This window comes from Mizuhopecten yessoensis, unplaced genomic scaffold (genome assembly GCF_002113885.1).
Source record: "Mizuhopecten yessoensis strain PY_sf001 unplaced genomic scaffold, ASM211388v2 scaffold10745, whole genome shotgun sequence".
In the NCBI taxonomy this organism is placed as follows: Eukaryota; Metazoa; Mollusca; class Bivalvia; order Pectinida; family Pectinidae; genus Mizuhopecten; species Mizuhopecten yessoensis.
The window spans coordinates 918,904-928,786 of NW_018408700.1; positions in this window are offsets into that span (position 1 = coordinate 918,904).

Sequence of the window (9,883 nt, forward strand, 5' to 3'; positions counted from 1 at the left end):
TGATCCGTGGTTGGCACCACGTGATTCTGTAGGGGGAACCGTGTATTCGATTTATAGCGAAAGTGAAACGGGGTGGGTGATATATATCTAATACATAAATCTTATTTCCCGGGGTCCTTTTTCCAAAATAGTGCCCTAGACAGCTATTTCCGAATCTTTATTTCCTCGACTTCCAGTACAGGTAGAAGTGGAATTGGGAAAAAGCATCAAGTAGGTTTTAACCTTTGTACATGGAACGATTTATTGAAAGCATTAGGTATTAAAAACGAAAACCGTTAAGAGTAGAATATTTCTCTCACGTGCAAGATGTAACATGTAAGGAAGGATAGTATATACGGAAACGTGCATTGCCACAAAAATTAGGGACAGAGGAAATGCTAACGAGCAATTAAGCCCATGATATGACTATAACCAATTCCATCCATTATGCATTTCAAATATCTTGAAAAGAGACAAATAAAGGTGGAAAAATTCGTTAAAGGGATTGAAATTCCAACACGTGCATATGGATGTAATGCTTCGAATGAAATTTTCAACGTCAATGCCTAGATAAGTGTCGTCGTCAGTGTGCTGGGTAATGGTCATAAGATAAGTGGGCAATAACAATGGATAGCACATATTCTTTCACGTTCAGACTTTATCTTCAGCAGCTGTCATATCCCTGTCATCAGCTGCGATGGTAAACTTCCTGTGTAAAATAATTTCGTTCTTACATGTATTTACAGGAGATCAATTTCACATTAAGTACGGTTATTCAAATATATAAAAAATGTTCGCACTGGATGGTTCTTATTCTTTTGACGTTCTTAATTATTGTAAATAAATGTTGATGACACTTTTTGAATCCAAGCGTGGTGTCATTAGATTACCGTAAATCATTCTGAAATTAAGCCAACATGCGCAGCTTCCTGTGCAGTTGCGCTCAATTTGAGAGTGATGGACTCGCCTTAATGCATTATGCAAACATGCCCGGTTCACCATTTTATTGTGGTCGAACATATGGCTAAGATGACACATATACTAGTAAATACAACATTACACATACCAAGACCTGACATGATTGAAGTCGTTCTGTGATTTATGGTGTTGGAATCGCCTTATGGTTTGTCAGATTTAAGCTCAATTTGGAAAACTTTTATATAGTTGTTGCTATATGGTTTTTTTGCTTGATAGGGGTGTACTGTACATGTGCAGGTACATGTAACTGGAAGCTATTTTTTTTTAAAAAACATTTCATAAAAATAGTATTTGGGGTTACCTTACATGTATCTCCAAAGCAACGGTATGTACTTAAAGAATTATAATGCCCATTAGGTAATTGTACACACCACCTTTACTTATCAGCACCATGTAATACCCTCATCCCATTCGGCAAATCCTAGCTTTAACGAGTAAATGCCTTAGGACCTTGCAGGGCATTATATGCAAAAATAAAATGTATGAATGTCAACATGAGGAAAATGTTTATCAAACTTGAGAATTAGATAACAACAGGAGGTTAAAAATATGTCACAGCTTATATTAAAAGATGTATTTAATTCTTATTATGGCAGTTCAGCTGAGGAAAAGGGGCTTTCTATCAGAACAATACATTCCAATTTACCTGTTCTAGTTGATTGCAAAAGCAGGAATAAGAACACACAGGCGGCCAGGGTTCGATCTCCGAAGTCATCGTTCGCATGGAATATACAGAGAAAGTGTTTTTCTCCTGCCCATACAACTCCAACACCCCAGGTGGAGTATACAATGGTTTGGTGTGGATGTTGCGGTATCTTTGCTTTAGCGTTCAAATGAGGTGGCACTATAAATGAAACCCTTTGAAACACGGTCCCATTACAAACAGAACACAATACATCTCCAGCACACACACAGGCATACGCACATAGGGAGATATTAGGCAGGTGACATAGGACTAGTAGTTAGCGCCTGATAAGGAAGCTCCTATGAATTCCTGAAAATTTATACAGTCATGTATATGCTTATTGTATTGATTGTATACATTGTATATCTTTGTACAGTAAAGCGCTTTAGAGGGGCTTACTTTAGCAAGATAGGCTGCTGTATCAAATTTTGTATATTATTATGTGGTATATTATTCAGAGACATCTGCAAAATCACAGAAATGATTTTCGCAGAGATTGACTCATAATAGTTTATTAAAGATACAATTTACAACATAATATATCAATATCGTAAGCTTCTGCCTGGAAATGGTGGCCTGTTATGAGGGGTTGCTTAAAATGTGGTCTCCTAAGGACTCGCACAACTAAATCAGTCAATCAGCAAGTGTTTCATACGTTTGTAGTTCCTATTTAATATAAGTTCCGGCTAATTACTGGGCCACTGAAGGAGTTTAATAAGGAACTGATGACAGATATTTAGATAAATGAAATGTTCAGGTATGTAACTTTAGAAAAATGTATACTTTTGATATATTTCCATGTCTGTATGCGGATTTGCATAGGGGCAAAATGTCTTGGGACGTTTGTATTTTGTGTCACCGGTTTTGCTTGTACACTTCCGGTTGTCAACTTCTTGACGCTGTGACACTCAAATATGCCACTAAACCTACCAAAAAAGTCATTTTGTAGTTTTTGCAAGGCATGTCTTTATGAATCTAGACAGCTGTCACTGGTTTTGAACTTCAAATATTAAAGTTATTAGCTAAAATGATTGGTAATAACATAGTAAATGATTAAGTTGTGTGAGTCCTTCAGCTGATTCGATTAAATTATCGAAAACACCGTTTCTATCTATCTATATGTTATACTCCACAGAGACCAACATGACTTTAATACGGAGGGAAGGTTGTTTGGTGTTGTTTCCTAACATAAACATATATATTGCATTTAGTTTTAACATTATAATAATAATAATAATAATATACAACATTTATATAGCGCCCTATATAATTTGTAAAATTACTCTAAAGCGCTTTACAACATATGGATAATAATAATGGTTATAACTGTGTAAACAATAAGCAAAGGCTTGCGCTCACTTTTATACATTTAAGCAAAAAAGGGTGGTATTTACATGACGTCTTTGCAAAGATTCTAAAATGCAGACGTGAAGAGGTTAGTTTTGATGTCCCTCTTGAACTTGGCCAGGGTGTTTGACTTTCTACTAGCATATGGTAAGCTATTCCACAATGAAGTCGTAACCCTCCCAAAGCATCTGTTTCCGTAGGTCACAGTACGATATTTTGGGACACACAACAAAGATTCTGACTCCGACCGCAGTGATCGTGACGGCTGATACAGGATAACAAGCCCCATTGTTTGAATGGTGCATCAATACGGGGGAAATAGAAAAATCAAGTGATAAGCAAGTGAACCTTGACAGTCACCGAATGTCAAACAGTAATATACGACAATGTCAAAACCCAATGCATACTACCATGCAGTATAATACAGCTGGGCATAGTTTCTCTCCTAACCTGCTGCTGGTGAAGTTTATGGTAAAGAATTGCTTCGAAGCAAAAGTAGATCAACTGTAAAGTACGGCTGACTTTTGTAAATGATTTGAATAGTAACTCTCAGACATTTCCAAAGTAAATGTTTCAGCGACGTTTTGATATAATGCTATCTTGAAATGCAATTATAAGATAACAACCTCGTGCTGATTACGTTTCCTTTTTCTGTATTGAGATCATTGTAATTAGTTGTTGCAATGTTTGCTGTTATATACGTCTTAACCTATCAGGTTAGTCGGTCGTGTACTTTTGCTCTTCATTAAAAATGGTAAAATATATAGGATTGTAGGTAAATCACTTTCAAACGTAAAAAAAAAAAAAAAACTTCACTTATATCCGTATTGGAATAAGGAAAATGAAAACAGTGGGCTTAATATTGGAGGACGCCAGAATAACTAGAGAAAACTTGCGTGGTTGGATAGGTGATCAAGACCTAATACCCTTTTTCGCGTCCGATCAGGGATTTGAACTCCCGCCGTCTTAGCGGAATGCTAGTTCGCTTTCCAATGCAATTGTTTGAATGATCAATTCACGAGTCTTACAGTATAAATGAGTCAATAGTTGGCGAACCATGTGAAATGTAACGAACTATCATGCAGAATAATACAACTGGCCAGTTCTTCTTTCTATCCTGCAGCTGACAGTGTTTCAGATACATGTAGATTAGTGTTCAAAGCAGTAATTTGCCGACATTTCTAACATATTTCTCACGTAAATGTGTCTAATATGCTTTGATATAAATTCGGAAATGCAATTACAACATTAAAACGTTTGTGCTGATCATGTATACCTGTTCTTAACCTGTTAAACGTATTGAAACCAGTAAGTCGATGCAAGTTTTACACAAATTGTTATATTTACGTGCATATAAAAATTCTACTAAACGAAATTAAAAGGCAAATAAATAACAACTTTTTTCTCGGAAGATTACTTTGATTAACATTAACCCTTTTCAAAATAACGTTTTATGATGCAATAATCATGAAACAAAAAGATTCAATTATATTAATCACGCTTACTAAAGAGTAACCGGATAATCCTTTTCTTTTTTTAATCAAAACGGTAAATCGAACCCCGTCCGTATTGGAGGAAGGTATTTGCACTTATCACTGCATCATTTGGCCACTCTCTAACATCCTGTGACGGCCATTTCCGGTAAGCCAATACGCCTACTGCGTACAGCAGCTCTGCATAAATGGAGACACTTAGCTTTATATATGTCTAACCAGAAAATCGAACCCCGGTAGTATTAGTGATAGCCACAGGATCATAGGATACTCTAAAATATCTTGTGACGACCAGTTCCGATAGGCCGATTTGCCCAGAGCGTTCAACACCGTTTTGAAATTGTGTTCTTGTAGGCATAGATTCGACTTCCGGCATCAGGTGTAAGTCTTGTTTGACTCTAAAAACAACATAAATGACATATTTACAAAATATCTTTTAATAATTGCATCTATGTTTCATATACAGGGGCACCTTTAAATAATCTGCATCTATGATTAATATATACCTGTACAATGTCAATTAAGAGTGACTAGAAAGATACATTCAAGAATCCGCCTGAGTTTAATTAACTTTTGCAGAACAATGACACCCTTAAAAAAAATGCGTCTCTGAAACAGGTCGTTTTAACCCTCTTTGCTACTCGTTGTAGTAGGAAATATCAAGCTAACGACCCCCATAATATTCTGAACAAGCTTGGGTACACATTTGTCATCGCTATCCGTTGTGCTCTATAACGCTCCACAGTTAATTCATTTGAAATTGATACCAATTATTGCTATACATTTAAGAGCCCTTAACGACACAACTAGTTCGTGTTAAATAAGAGCATTTCAACTAATCAAGAAATAAAATACAACTGTCCTTAATTAAAGACAGCTATTAAAAGCGCACATGGTACATGATATTTTAATGAAGTAGCATTATATTTATCTGAAAAATAACTTAAAAACATGTATTTCAGTTATAAAGTTGTCGTTATTTGACTCTATATTGAGTGGCAAGCAATTAGTTTCTATAATAAGTATTCGTGTAACTGCCGTATTTAAGTAATTCTCTTTTAATGAACGTGATTTTTAATTATTTCAAGGGATCAATAATGAAAATAAAGATATAACATTTTAAATGTTTTGTTTCTTCGCTATAATTTGTGTTAGATGTTTATGAAGATGTATGACTAAGATTTCTCTATATGATAAGAGGTATCAAATTATATCAAATTGAGGTTTTTGAGGTAAAACCAATTTTCATGATGTAATACTTACCATAACTTTAGTATGCATATACAATACCTACACCCATCTTTGTATCCCAAAAACAAAAGATTTAAATATCCTTACCTCCCTACCGTGACGTAACCCATATCTCGACGACAGAGCCACGGAGTGATCTCCCTTCCTCAAACCCCTTTTATGGAGCCTAAAGGCAGCAGCCGGGATGAGGAGGCAAGGGTAGGAATACAAGTTGGGACTCCATAAAGTTATGGTAAGTATTACAACATGAAAATTGGTTTGACTTCAAAAACCTCAATCTCATATCAGTAATAATTACCATAACTTTAGTATGCGAATTCGTCTTACTGTAGCGGAGGCTTCGAATCCAGGCTGACGGAACAAACTCGAGACATTCTCAAGGTAGGAAAAAGGTTCAAGGAACCCCTCTAATAAAGCCCCTCTAATAATTAAAAAAATGGAAAACCTCCCCGAGCATCGAGCAGGTGCAATGTAGAATATCATATCTAGAGACATTTTTTGGCTTTTGTGAAAATGCCGTATTTTGTGTATCAGCAATGTATGGATGAAGCAGTTATTAACTACATTGGGTATGATACATACGGTCAACAGACAAATATGATTAATTCCACTCATTTTTAGAATAACCAAGTCTGCTGGGATATATCATTATGATGCCAAATAAAAGCAAATACGTATATCAGTACGTGAACAAAGCTATCCTTGGCAAATCCAAACATAACGGCTTAAAAAGGCAATTGCGTATGCTGCAGTTACTATGACAGATGATAACAAATGTATACATGTATGCAACAAAAGGGACAGAATCAGAATAAGCAAGACAACTATCGGGGAAAAAAGGCGCACAATTCCTAAGTGAAACTGGACGTGAAAGCGTTTCAGTCACCCCATTATAACCTCTGTCGTCAAGTCGAGTCAAAGATTGTATGTAAGTCACCAACGAAAAAATAAACCATGGACAATTACCTAATGAAAGCAAAAGCCATACAAATGTAATAGTATATCTGATAGTACGTATTTATTGCATCAAAACTATTTTCTCTGCGCAGGTTGAAGCAACCCCATTAGAGTATCCGGTCCAAGTAGTCGATTGGCTGAAATGACAGCCAATTTAGTACGAGTAGACAAGTATTACAGATCGCCTTTGTAACAGCCCACATTAATTTGATAAAGAAGTTATATTCCAGAAACACTTTTCAGAAAATACTGTAAACCCAGGTTACAGGGTTACTGGTACATATGATAATTAGTGAAAAAACTGTCAAGACTGGCCGATAGTTGTCTTTTTACAGTTCAACTAAACAACATGGATTGCATTTGACTATCCTGCTGAAGTTAAGGAAAAGTAAATGTTAGCATCTGTGACTGACGAAGTCATGTTCCCAGCATTAAGTGTATCCGGCATTGCTGGATCTTTCGATCCATGTGCGACATGTGTGTGAAAGTGACGATTTGTTTCTAAAATATCAGTTTGAAGTGCGCTCCGGGCGCGGGTCGCATATTTCCCGCATATTATAAAGTGCCGGAGTTCTGACGTTAATCGACGACAGACCAATATGAAAAAAGTCGATAAAACGTCAGAATAATTCGGACTAGTTTACAGCCTGTTATTGATAGTTTACTATTATATATACGGCTACAAGCACGAGGGAATACTAATTTATTGAAAATCAGCATCATTGATAAGGATCTGAATGTTTCGTCTTATATTCTCCGGCTGTAAACAAAGCAAACAGCATTATCGGGCTTATTAGAATATTTGTATATTTGGATGAATAACTTTCAAACAGCTGTTGAAGACGCTGATCCGTCCGCACTTGTTATATGCGGCAAGTGTATGAAACCTTTACAAGACATTGAAACAATTGAGAAAGTACAGCGAAGGGCAACGAAACTAATCCTTATCCTACAGCGACCGTCTTCAGAAATTCGGAATCCCAACACTGACATACCGAAGAATGAGGTGAGATATAATTAACGTCTATAACATTTTGAACAATTTCTACGACATCAAAGTTACTGCTGGCATCTTTGATCAAGGTTCAATATCTAGAACAAGAGGCCATATACAAAAAATAAACACAAAAAAAACTATATTAAATTAGATATTAGGAAACATATATTTGGGAACAGAACTGTTAATACATGAAACAGGCTTCCGGAGGCGGTCATACAGACTAAAACAATTTGAGACTTTTAAAGTAGTTTGGACAATCATTGGAAGTATCTTGAATTGAATTTTAATCACCTAGCTAGTTACAAGTCTTACAACAGGAGTGATTTTTAAATGAAAATTGATATATTTTTAGATATGGACATAGAGGCAGTAATTGCCTGAGTCCATCATCTATCCTATTAAATCCTATTAAAAAGCATCAGATTGGGATGAGCATGTTCATTTGAATTTCATTTAACTGATTCATAACTAAGATTGTGATCAATAGCATTATTTTGTGTATTGAAGATATAAATTTGAAGAATATTACACCGCTTTGTGTTCTCTTTCATTTTGATTTATGTTTATTTCCTTGTATTAAACAACTTCTTTTGGTGTTGCTGATACTAAATTATTACAATTGTGTTCATGTCAAATCATGACTATAAATTAGTTCGGTTCACAAGCTGTGAATTGAAAATCAAATCTAAATACATTTTGTTATTTTATCTAAAATCGCATTGTCGTTTAAGTGAACAAAGGCTTTAAAACTTGGATTGTGATTAATTTATTGACAGAGGGGCTAATATCACTTAGTTTGATTTATTTGATAATTTCCATTCTCGGTTTTTGTGATTAATGTAAACATATATTTACACAAATTACGTTATGGTATAAAGAGGCTCTCCATCAACCCAGATAAATGTTAAATTCACAAACAATAGACAATTTAAAGACATCTCCAATGATTCAGTACACGCATTTCATGCAGCATGCGAACCAATTCAAAAGAAATTTGTCAAAATTAACGTTTCTATATAATCTTTACAACAACAATAAAATGGCAAATATTGGCAGTTGTTGCCATTTATTTGCTATAAATATATCGACAAGACCATACCTATCTAGAATTTTTTTTTTTCATAATTAAATTTATTAAAGTTAAGACGGAATCTGAAATTTGTAAAGCGGTTTTTGGCCACAGTTATTTCATTTGAGCAGTGGCACGGATTTAAATATACACACTTTATTCGTTATCATTAATTTGAAATCAATCAGTTCTCTTGAAATTCATATCATTAAAGGCATTGACGCAACAACCCCATCCCCCATCACCATCCACCCCACCCCATCACCTTCCTTCTGTTTCAACAGTAGTTTAGACAAATTTGAATTTCTTACTTTTTTTGACCCCTTGCATCACCGAAAGGTCATAAAAGGACGAAGCAGCAGTATGGCGCAGTGTAATTGATTTTTGGCAGTACCATATGTGTCTTAATTTCAATTTTCAAGCTTTCTGGTATAAGAGCACGTATATTTTGGTTCTGTTGTAAATTTTGAAACTATAAAGAAAAACATTATGCAGCAACGACTGTATTTTTTTTTTAAATTGTCACCGATTTATCTCAATTAGTTTCCCCTCAGACAATAACAGCCTGACGTAAGCAGTTCAATTTATTTCTGACAAGTGTCACCTATTTTTCAATAAAGCAATTATCCTTGAATACCAAAACAGATGTCCTCGAATTAAGAAAAAGATTTTAACATTTTATCTGATTAATGGAATATCCTCATGAAGGACCACAAAGACACTGTCTCAAAAATATATTTAACATTATTAACAGACACGGACCAAAGCAGGACTAAACTACATGTGATTAGGTGAAAAAGGGCTAACATTAATAGGAACAATAACGTACCAAACCTAACTTTAAAGAGCGTGAAGCTTAATTGAATTCAGTCCTGTTTCATTTGGTCGAGTTCTAGCCAATCTAGATACCTGCGTCAAGATACCTGCTGCAAAGGTAGTTTTTAACGCGAATAATTAAGCGAACAAACCATCGTGTGTTTTATATAAAATCAGTTACTGCTGGTGAAAAAAGTGGCTCCAGACAATGCTATTGATGTTACGTATGCCCCCATACCTTCTGCACTATCAGATCGCGGATTATCGTTTGATCTCTATACAAACCTATTGTCAACCTAGACTGGCAT